The sequence below is a fragment of the Pundamilia nyererei genome, unplaced genomic scaffold (assembly GCF_000239375.1).
Source record: "Pundamilia nyererei isolate P.nyererei 1_Seehausen unplaced genomic scaffold, PunNye1.0 scaffold00121, whole genome shotgun sequence".
NCBI classification, from domain to species: Eukaryota; Metazoa; Chordata; class Actinopteri; order Cichliformes; family Cichlidae; genus Pundamilia; species Pundamilia nyererei.
Window position 1 is genome coordinate 1940487 of NW_005187522.1, and position 10049 is coordinate 1950535.

The 10049-nt window shown below is 39.9% G+C and overlaps 1 protein-coding gene across 9 annotated transcripts in view; it reads right to left on the reverse strand.

Moving 5' to 3' along the window:
• Positions 1-10049, reverse strand: part of greb1l (GREB1 like retinoic acid receptor coactivator) — a 48135-nt gene that overhangs the window by 30449 nt on the left and 7637 nt on the right. Inside the window, exons 1-3 of one of the 9 annotated variants that reach the window (XM_013913227.1) lie at positions 5814-6017; positions 5636-5708; positions 3749-3843 (exon numbers count right to left, since the gene is read on the reverse strand). The exons of 6 other annotated variants lie outside the window; for them this stretch is intronic. The gene's annotated coding sequence lies outside the window, so the exon portion shown is untranslated. Of the gene's footprint in view, positions 1-3691; positions 3711-3748; positions 3844-5635; positions 5732-5813; positions 6018-10049 lie in introns of those variants that run through there. 2 more of the 9 variants (XM_013913226.1, XM_013913229.1) reach the window with 2 other exon arrangements.

Here is a 10049-nt window from a genome sequence, read left to right on the forward strand (position 1 = left end):
GTGGGGAAATTCCTCTCTGCATTTAACCCATTCACTCAGTGAAGCAGTGGGCAGCCATTGGGCACCCGGGGGAGCAGTGTGCAGGGACGGTACCTTGCTCAGGGGTACCTCAGGGTAGCTGTAGCTTCCGATCATGGGGCCGCCACTACCTACTGAGCTATCCCTGCCCTTAGTGGATGATAAACTAAAACTTTATGGACTTTTCTCTGTTTGCCTGATAAAAAAAACAAATTTTGTGTGACTAATAATCGCCACCTTTACAGACCATTTATTGCCGCTCAACAGGAAGCAATATGCCAAATGTAGCATATGAATGTGGATTAATATTTTTTCCAATTGATTCGGGAAGTTTAGTATCACCCGTCCTCCCAGTTTTGATATCAGTTCCAGTAAAAATCCAAGTGAGATGCATAAAACTACACTTTTTTGTCATTAAGGAACTGTAAATGAAGGACACACTTATGAGAATGTTCTACAGCCTTTATCAAGCAACAAGTCCAGGCACTTTGATTCTGTGAGAGACTGCACATATTTAATTTTCTATCATTTACTAAGTAACATGTCAACTTTAAGTTGATGGGCATCTTTTTCATGAGCCCACATAAAAACAAATAGTAGCAACAAACGTTTAGACTTTCAGAAAGCATCATCACTTGCAAAAAATATCTGCCACCCTCTAGATTATGTAGCAGAAGATTTTCCCAGCTAGCATAATCGAATGAAAGTGAAGGACAAGCGAAAATTTACAATGCTGTCCATGACTGTGTAATAAAACAGGAGGCCTGCTAGTGAACCCAATCTGCATTTTACAACACTGCTGGGTTGAACGCCAGTTCACCTAAACTGAAACAACAGGGAGAGAGACACAGGACCCTAATACATTTATAGACTTATTCAGGGAAGCCATATTGAATAAGGCAACAATAAGTTCTATTGCATACTGTAAAGCTGTCACTGGCAGCAGTCAAACACCGGTCAATGCTAAAGGGCAAGAGGACGAAGGAGACAAAGATTTGTTGCTTTGAATTTAAAGTGGTTATAATACATTCTCTAAAACATCATTTTTTTACTCCAGGACTGGAAACAAGTCAATCATTCCTGACCTTGCATAAAAGAGAGAAAATAAAAGCTTTTTATAGTCAAATTCATGTAAATATCCATATTCCATGACTGGCCTTTATTTCATCCAATTGAGCCTCTACCATTTTCACAGCTACTTCTAACATCTGGTCTGAACCCAATGGCTCATTTGAGATTAGATCTTTGATAATGGTTGACCAGGCCTTGTCCTGGCTATAAAGTGCTGTTTAGACAGCCCTGTTTGTTATGGGGTGTAAAGGGAGATCCATGGATCATGGTGAAAGGGCCAACGCTATCAAAACATTTACGCTTATCAGATGACAAACCAGCAAAGGGGTCATGTTCCAGTTCCAGGAGCTGGCCTGGGCTGCCCTCCATCCTCCACGCAGACCAAACATCAGTCAAATGGAGGTGCTGAAGATGTGAGAGACTTCAGAGGTGATCACTGGAAAGGGCCGAGTATTGTTTTACAACAAATTCATTCCCACAACTTGAAACTACATCCTACATCATTCTACAACATATGCATGTACCTGTAGACTATACTTTGGAAAATTAAACTAAAAAACTACTGAAACTGAAATGTACAGAAGAGAATAAGAGCCACTGGAAAAAAAAAAAAATTGGGGGTCATGACCCCCTTTGGATTCTAAGACAAAAAACAAACCTAAAAAAGTCAGCATTAACCGATACAAAGTTCTAACTTTAACCCAGGAATTCAGACTTTTTCAGTTAAATTTATCCTCATAATTTGTACTTTATTCTCAATTCTAACTTTTTACAATTCTAAAAGTGATATGTATGAGGAAAAAGTCACAATCCTGCTTGTTGTTCTTTGAATTCTCAAAAACTATTTTTTAAATTTAATTCATTAATTATTATTATTTTAAACAGAGGTCTTCATCTTTTTTCCAAATGAACTGCTGAAAAATTTGTACTAGGTATAAATCTACCCAAATTCATCTTGACGATTGATAAAGTAAATAATGAAAAGAAATTAATTGTCAACCTTTCTGATAATTAATCAACTAATTTTACAAGACTCAAAGTTCTAGTTAGAGTTTCTCAGCTGTGATGCTTCAGTTCCTCGACTATTTAAATATGTTAAACTGTTAAATTCAAAATAAGACGGCTGTTTGAGGTTTAAAAGACCAAATCCATGTTCTTGTATTGACAGATAATGATAATAATGAAGACAACTGGCAGGTTAAATAATAATGAAAATAATTATTAGCACTCCACTAAATCTATCTTTAAACCTTTCCCCCCCTTTAAGGACAACTCACTCTCTCAAAGGTTCACACATCCAACACACTGACTTAATTTCAGCACACACTCATGGAGAGCACATAAGAAAGAGGTCTGTTGTGTTTATCAGGCATCCAAAGAGATCCACTTTTCACAATGGGACCTCTCCTTTCTTTTCCTTCCTGAAAAAGATCTCGGCCACCTTGAATCTATTTGACTGACAGCATGACAAAGAGGCTTCTTAATGTCCTGGAGAAAGAGCCTCCTCCTCTTTCCCTCTAAACTTCCTTACAGGGCGATCAGCTGTATCCATCATACCCCTCTTCCTGACCCCAGGCGGAACTGCTGCATCGGCAGCACCCCACCCCCGTTACCCCCTCACTCTCTCGCCACATCTCCTCCATTCTCCACCACCCTCCCGATTAATAGGCACCAGGTTGCCCTCGGTGACGGGACACACACTTAAATCCCATCAGTCGTCCTTACAGCAGCAAGAGCCGCAGCATCAGCAGGACTCTTTTTGTCTTAATCGGACAATGGAAGCAGTCCAGCCTTTGTTTGGGGCTTGACCCTGCACACAAACCGTGCCGATTTGAAAAAGTGACAGTAAACCTATTCAGAGCTGTTATCACTTCATCCTGCCCAGGGTCCCTCCACCAGAGGAGACATTTTACCAGCCAAGAGCCTCTTAGTAACTTTGGTATGTGAGATTTAAATTAAAAAAAAAAAAAAAGGTTTTACAATCATTCATGAAATCAACCTTGTCAGTAAAAGAACTACATAAAGACAATCTGAATGAATTTTAAAACTTTCTACTGTAGACAATACACGCCTCAATTGCACTACAAGCACAGCTAAATGTAGTTTTAGAATTCCCCTTTGCTCTGATATAGTCATTATAGGTAAACATATAGTATTATTGTAGGGTTTATATTACAATATAAGGCATCTTGAGGCGACTATTGTTCTTATTTGACACTGTATAAATAAAACTGAATTTAATAGTCAGGTATTTTGTACTTTTCTAAATCAAAGCCTGATATGCTGCAAGTGTTTTGTAAAAAAATTCTGACATGACAAATTAAAGGAACCCCCCCCAAAACATTTCTTTAAATCCCTTAAAATTATTATGATCAGCATGCTTTGGGAAAAGTTTTTCTTTGAATAGGGATGAAAATGTAATAAAAAGTCTCTAAAACATGTTTTTGTGTTAAAGCAAATGCACAGATCTACTTATAAAATAGTCTGTTGAATGTCTGCATGTTTTATTTCTGGCTGCACTCAAGCTGAAATTGTGCCTCGCACAGATAATGGAGAAGAGAGAGCGAGGGTGCTACAGAGAGTGAGAGCGAGACAGAATGACCTCCACCGCCACAGAGGAACGCTGAGTCCTCGCAGCACATGGCTGGGTCTTGGTCACCTTAGCCTTGGACGGGCTGCAACAGCCAATGGTATAGCCTTCTGCTACAGTCAGCCCTCTCCCCCACAATCCTGGCTGCAGGAACGCTCACTGACCTTGTATTTCAATATGAAAAGGGAGAGAGAATGAGTGAGTAATGTCCTGTTTGGGGTCGTGTTTGTGTAATTAAGGTTATGTGTGCGTGGGCAGCAGCATTTTTTGGAAAAGCATCTATGGGCTAAGGCAAAGATGCTGCCAAAGTGACGCGGGAAATCTGGCTGAAAGCTTGAGTGTTTCCAGCTGCTGTTAGCATACATCAAGTTCTCTCACATTAACAATTATACACAAATTATACACATAGAAAAAAAAGAAAGAAATGTGCATCAGTGTTGCAACTCCAACATCTAAGAGAGATTACACCAAATGGGTTGTTAAAATGATTTTCAGATGTCAATTGGAGCAAAAATAATGTCATGATTGATCAGCCCAAACCCATAAGCAAAGATTATTCACACAGCTACAATTTTCACAGCTGGATTATTAAAATAAAATTAAATGCTACTTTTAGCTGTTCTCTTATTCACAAGAGATCTGATTGGTGTTTGATTTGGTGCTCGTCCTGACCCAACCCTAAAAGCAACTGTGCCACCTCGCAGAAAAGACGAGGTGAATGTGTACATCACTGCAGTGTGGAGCCAGCAAATTGGTGATGGTTAATTAGTTTTCTATTCCACAATCAGTCTTAACAATCACAAGAAAGACCTTACACAAAACCTCCAAACCCACACAGACTTAGATTAAAAAAATATATATAAAGTTCAGCAAGGCTAAGAAAATCCACTTTATGTGTATGTGTTTGTGTAAAACATGTTTTGGTGTTAAAGTGAATGCACAGATCTACTTATAAAATAGTCTGGTGAATGTCTGCATGTTTTATTTCTGGCTACACTCGTATTGAAAATGTGCGCGAGTGCTGAACAGCGAGCTAGTATATGCTTTAGTTCTGCAGTGCACCTAAGACACACACGCATGCACATGGTTGGATGGCCAGGCTAGAAACATTAACCAACTATAAATGACAAATTATTTATTAGACTATGCTAATGGACAGTTCACAAAGTCCTCAGTCTCTGTGACCTCAGCATAAACATATAGAAGTTTTTAACATCATTTAACTGAATCTGTGGTTTGTTTTAAAGGACTGGAAACTGATTACCCCAGCACTTCCTTAGCCCATTATTTTTGGCTTTTGTTCCGCTAATGTGTGCATACAGAAATATAGAGAAAACACTTTGTGATTGTGCCCCACTGCCCTCCCCGAAAGTGTCCTCTTCACTCTGCTAATATCCCTGTGGGATGGATAATCACTCTCTCCCTCTCTGAAGCCCTCTCACCCCCCTCATTAATTTTACAAGGTGACAGAATAACACGTGAATTAGTAATCAGTCATCAAAGGTCCGCTGGTTAAACCCATAAATAATTCCATACACCCCATTTTCTCATATTAAAACTGGGTTGAATTTTTGACACAGGGTTCCTGCAATTGTTTCACAAGAAAAGCCTTGCTGGGACAGAAATGACTTCTGTCTTACAGAGCTTTTAATTTGGAAGAGGACACAGGAAATTCACAATGCAGCAACAAACAACATAGTGGCTCAAAAGTACTAAAATATGAACAACTTATTTGATAAAATTAGTCCTCGGAGAAGCTCTATAATCTAAATAAAAAACAAGAACCAGTTACAACTGAGTTAAAACAGTCTTTTTTGATACTCTTTACTGTACAACAATAACAGTAAAGAGTGATGCTAGTTTCAGCTAGCATTAGAGGAAGCTAGCTCATCATTAGCTACCCGACTCAATTACATTTTTAGCATTTCAGTACACTACGCCATGGTATACTTTTACCTTTGTTGTTGATCCAGAAGGTAATCGTCGCCAACTCCGTCCTCTCGTTATAAATTGAAAATAAACCAAATGGCTGAAAGTTGCAGAGCAGTTGAATACAACCTGGGTAAATAACTAAAAAACTTTTAGCATGCTAAACTGAAAAATTGAGACTTCAAGAGGAAAAATTTATACCAACCTAACCCACTGCCTGTGTGTGTGTGAAGTATTTTTTTTTCTTGGTCATAAATATTAACAGATCAGTTTTAGCCTACTGAACGTCTGTCAATCGAGTTAAAGCATTTTAAACAACATTAGCCGTATAACAGTGCTTGCTAACATAGCAAAAGCTCACATTTTTGAGCCAGCTAATATTAAGCGATCTTTTTGGGCCTCGGTTGCAGTGGGCGTGGCTTTCAGAGTACCACCCGACCCCTGGCCTTTGTCTCTAACGGCTCTCTCCTGATCCATGCGGGTGATTGCATTTTATAGCCTAACTCTGATTGTTTTATTTCCTCATCTGGAGGGGAAAAAAACAGCACTACACCCAAACCCATTAACACTGCAGTTAAGAGACACACTAATGATCATATGCAATGCTGTATGCCGTTATAGCTGTTGTGTCACATAAAATGTGACATGCAGTCAAAAACAGAGCACTTCTGTATGTGTTAAATGGGCTTGGTGGAGCTGAGGGAGTAATAAGAAGAAAAATTTAAAACTGCAATGCCAATCAAAATGTAAAGCAGTAAATGCTAAAAAAATAAATCTTTTGCTTGCTTGTGTGAACAGAACATTCAGACAGATGAAGTGAAATTGCTTTAGTTATGACATAATATAGAGTTTTAGACAATCGCCTAAAGCCGGTTCGATCCCAGGTGAAGATACAAATCCTTTTGGGGTTGTGTCTAGGGTTGCCAACCATCCCTTAAAATACGGAATCGTCCCGTATTTCGAAACAAAAGTACACGTCCCGTATTGAGCTAATAAGGGACGCACTTTGTCCCGTAATACAGTGAGAATCAAAAGTAGTCTGTAACTTTTAATGGAATTAACGCTTTGTTTGAAAACATAATTCCCAGCCCCTCTCCTGCTTTGTGACCAATGAGCTAACAGCACACTTATGACAATTCGAGTATGACAATTCAGATTACCGCTCATCTCATTGGTCGAGGAAAGGTCGCTTACGGAGAAAATACCGGAAGACAACAGATGACCACAACAAGAAGCATGGCCAACAGGGAAACAAACGCCGACACTGCGGTGCAAGTCTCGGACAACAGTAAACCTAAAGCTGGGCAAACACTGTGCGATTTTTTCAGTAGCGTTATTCAGCTCCTGCTCAAACTGCACGATTGACTCGCAGGGGTTAGAAGTTGGTAGGTCACGATGCAGGGTCTCACACTATACCGCCCGATGCTCTGATGCCTGACCTAAGTGCTCACACTGTGCCTCCATAAAATGAAGGTTATAACAGAAAATCTGTCGCGCTCTCTCTCTCCGTCTTACACTCACACAGACACACCACCACCATCAACTTTGCTAAATTGCTAATGAAAAACATTGTTCAGGCAGCTGTGATTGAGCAGCAATCCAACTATTTTCACGGTTGTTGTGGTCGTGATAATTTTGTGATGCCACATCGAAAAGGCTCGGGTGAGCTTTCCAAAGTTCTACAAGTTGTGCCTCCATCGCTTGTGTCCAGATCACACGCTGCACAGCCGTGCTGCTCCATCTTTTACACCAACGTTTACGTGTTTGCGCGCGAGCAGTGTGAGCGGCTGTGGTGAGACCCTCACGAGCGATTGATGATCGGGAGCTGGTCGTGAGGTGTTAATCACTTCTCGTTACCCCACGTATACTACACGATGCACGATGAAGGCCAAAATCGGTCCGATCACTCAAAAATCGGCTCAAAATGGGCCTAAAACCTCACATTGTACGCCCAGCATTAGAGCAGCAATGTTTGTTCCCCTCAGAGAAAGGGAAGAATGGGAAAAGGAAAACACCTGGCTGGAAAAAGTTAATATGGGCATGTGCAGTGAATATCAGCGCTATGTGGCCAGAAGTGTGATAATATAATTTATTTTGTGTAATAAACAACTGCAAGGATAGATGATTACAACAAATAGATGACTAATACATAAAAGTAATACATAGGTGAATAATGATGATGAGTTAAGATGCGTAATCATGGGAACAAGTGGGTTTACAAACAGGAGCAGCTGATTAGCATTAGAAAAGCTGAAATAATACCTCAACTGAAGCCAATTGTACTAAACGCACTAAATGTGCACTGTTACAAGAATGTTTTTCTTTCTATTGTTTTCTATTATTTTAAGTTAAGCAGGACAGAGTTAAAGAAAGATTTACTTATATTCTCAAAAGTTAAGCATGACAGGCTTCTGTTTAAGAAGGAGACCTGTTTTATTGTGTTAATGTTGTCATTTTGAGCTAAAAATAAATGGCTAAATGATCATTTGTTTCACATGTGTTCATATCACAAAGAATACACATCTACTTAAATCAAATCCAAGTCAAATGGTTAAAAAAATAATTTCACACACAAAAAAAGAGCTAGAAAATTCACCACACTGGGAAGGGTGAAGACAACTGGGTCGCCCGGCCCTGGCCACGAGGTGTCCCTTATTTATTTTTCAGGGAGTTGGCAACCCTAGTTGTGTCAGGAAGAACATTCAACAACAAAAAAAGCTGCCAAATCAAACATGCAGAGCTACCCGCTGTTCTTTCATCTCATTGCAATGGTTCAGGCTCAGGTTACTTTATTTGTACCCATAGGTAGATTTACTTTGCAGCAGTGAGTCATCTATACTCACATTTTCAGCAGAGACACAGACACATGTAGCAAAGCTATGATATGTTTATCTGACTAATGGCTGCTGGAAAAAAGCAGTTTTTAAACAGTGTTGTTCTGTTCAAAAAGTTGTTCAGAAGGAAGAAACTGAAGCTCCTTATGCATTGTCAAGTAAAATTTAAAGTGTTGCACAAGGATGCTGGGCTCAGCTGTGGCTCACCAATCAGCGTCTTAAATGCAGACCACAACCTACTGAGTGGATTTCTGCCAAAGTCCCTTGCCAGACACCAAAAGCACCTCCAGAGATCATGTTTCCATGCTATTTTAGCAGGACGCAGTTGGGCCAACATAATATTAGACAGGAAATTTTAATATGTGGCCAATTGGAAGAATAGTGTCATAACTCAGGCAACTCAAGCCTTCAAACGTGTTGATGTTGTGAAAATGTCTAATCTTTTACTAATCCTGCCCAAGTAAAACTGGTCTGTAAAGATGAAGTAAATCAAAAAAGAAAAAAAAAGATTTAAAACAAGTGACATCAACAACTCTCCCTTTTTTAAAGTCACATGCTTGTGCTGCCAGCACTTACTTTATTGCCCCTTTAAACTAGAAACACTCCAGTTTATTGTTTCAAGAATGCTTAAATGGCTTACTTCAAGATGTTATGAGCAAAAACACAACAAGATCATTTTATCTGGAGGATTTGGAAAGCAAAACCGTAAATTTTCCTTCACAGTATTGTGCTGTGATCCAGACTGTGGCACAGTACATGCTGTGCTCTTTAAAACGAACATGAAGCTGCTGGCTGAAATTTCTGTCTGCAGGTACTGTACCGCTGGAGCTGGCATCTGTGCATGGGCAGGGAATACAGCAGTACACCCTGTGAGAACACACTGTTCCATAACACTGCTGTGCAAGAAGGGATTCTTTGCTGAATGCTTTCGAAGTTTCAGTGGCAAGAATGAGGATATATTATGACTGAGTGCTCTCAGTGGAGACACACGCACAATTTGCGCTTCGTGAGTTCATATTGCTGTAATGGAGTCCACAAAAATCTGAGAGATTGATCTTAAAAAAAAAAGGAGGAACAGTGTAGACATGAGTCTGTACTTCGTGCCACAATCCTACTGTGATGTGATTTGCAAGACACAACCTAATTTCTTTTTCCAAGAGTTCAGCGAGAGTCTCTCCTTCACCTTGACATGCCATCACTCCCCCACAAACACGTACATGAACTCCCGCTTTTATGGTGAACCTTTGACACACTTCCTGGCGATTGACTCGAGGGCACAACCAGCTCATTTTCATTCATTTCTGGGGGTTCATGTGCAGATGAAAAGAGCGTAAAAGTCTGGATGATAATATTCTGTAACTGCACCACAAAAAGGAGTGTATGAATAGAGGTTGAGCATGGTAACAGGAGGCTTAAATAAACTAAGGATTAGGTTCACTAAGTCATTTGGTTAGTCAAGCACAAAATCCAGCAGTGACAGATAAGAGCCTGCCCTGCATGTCAGAATCATAGATAACAGGACAACAGGAAGTGGTGTCTACTGTGGTTGCGTAGCACTCATGCATAAATGTACACACACACACACACACACACACACACACACACAC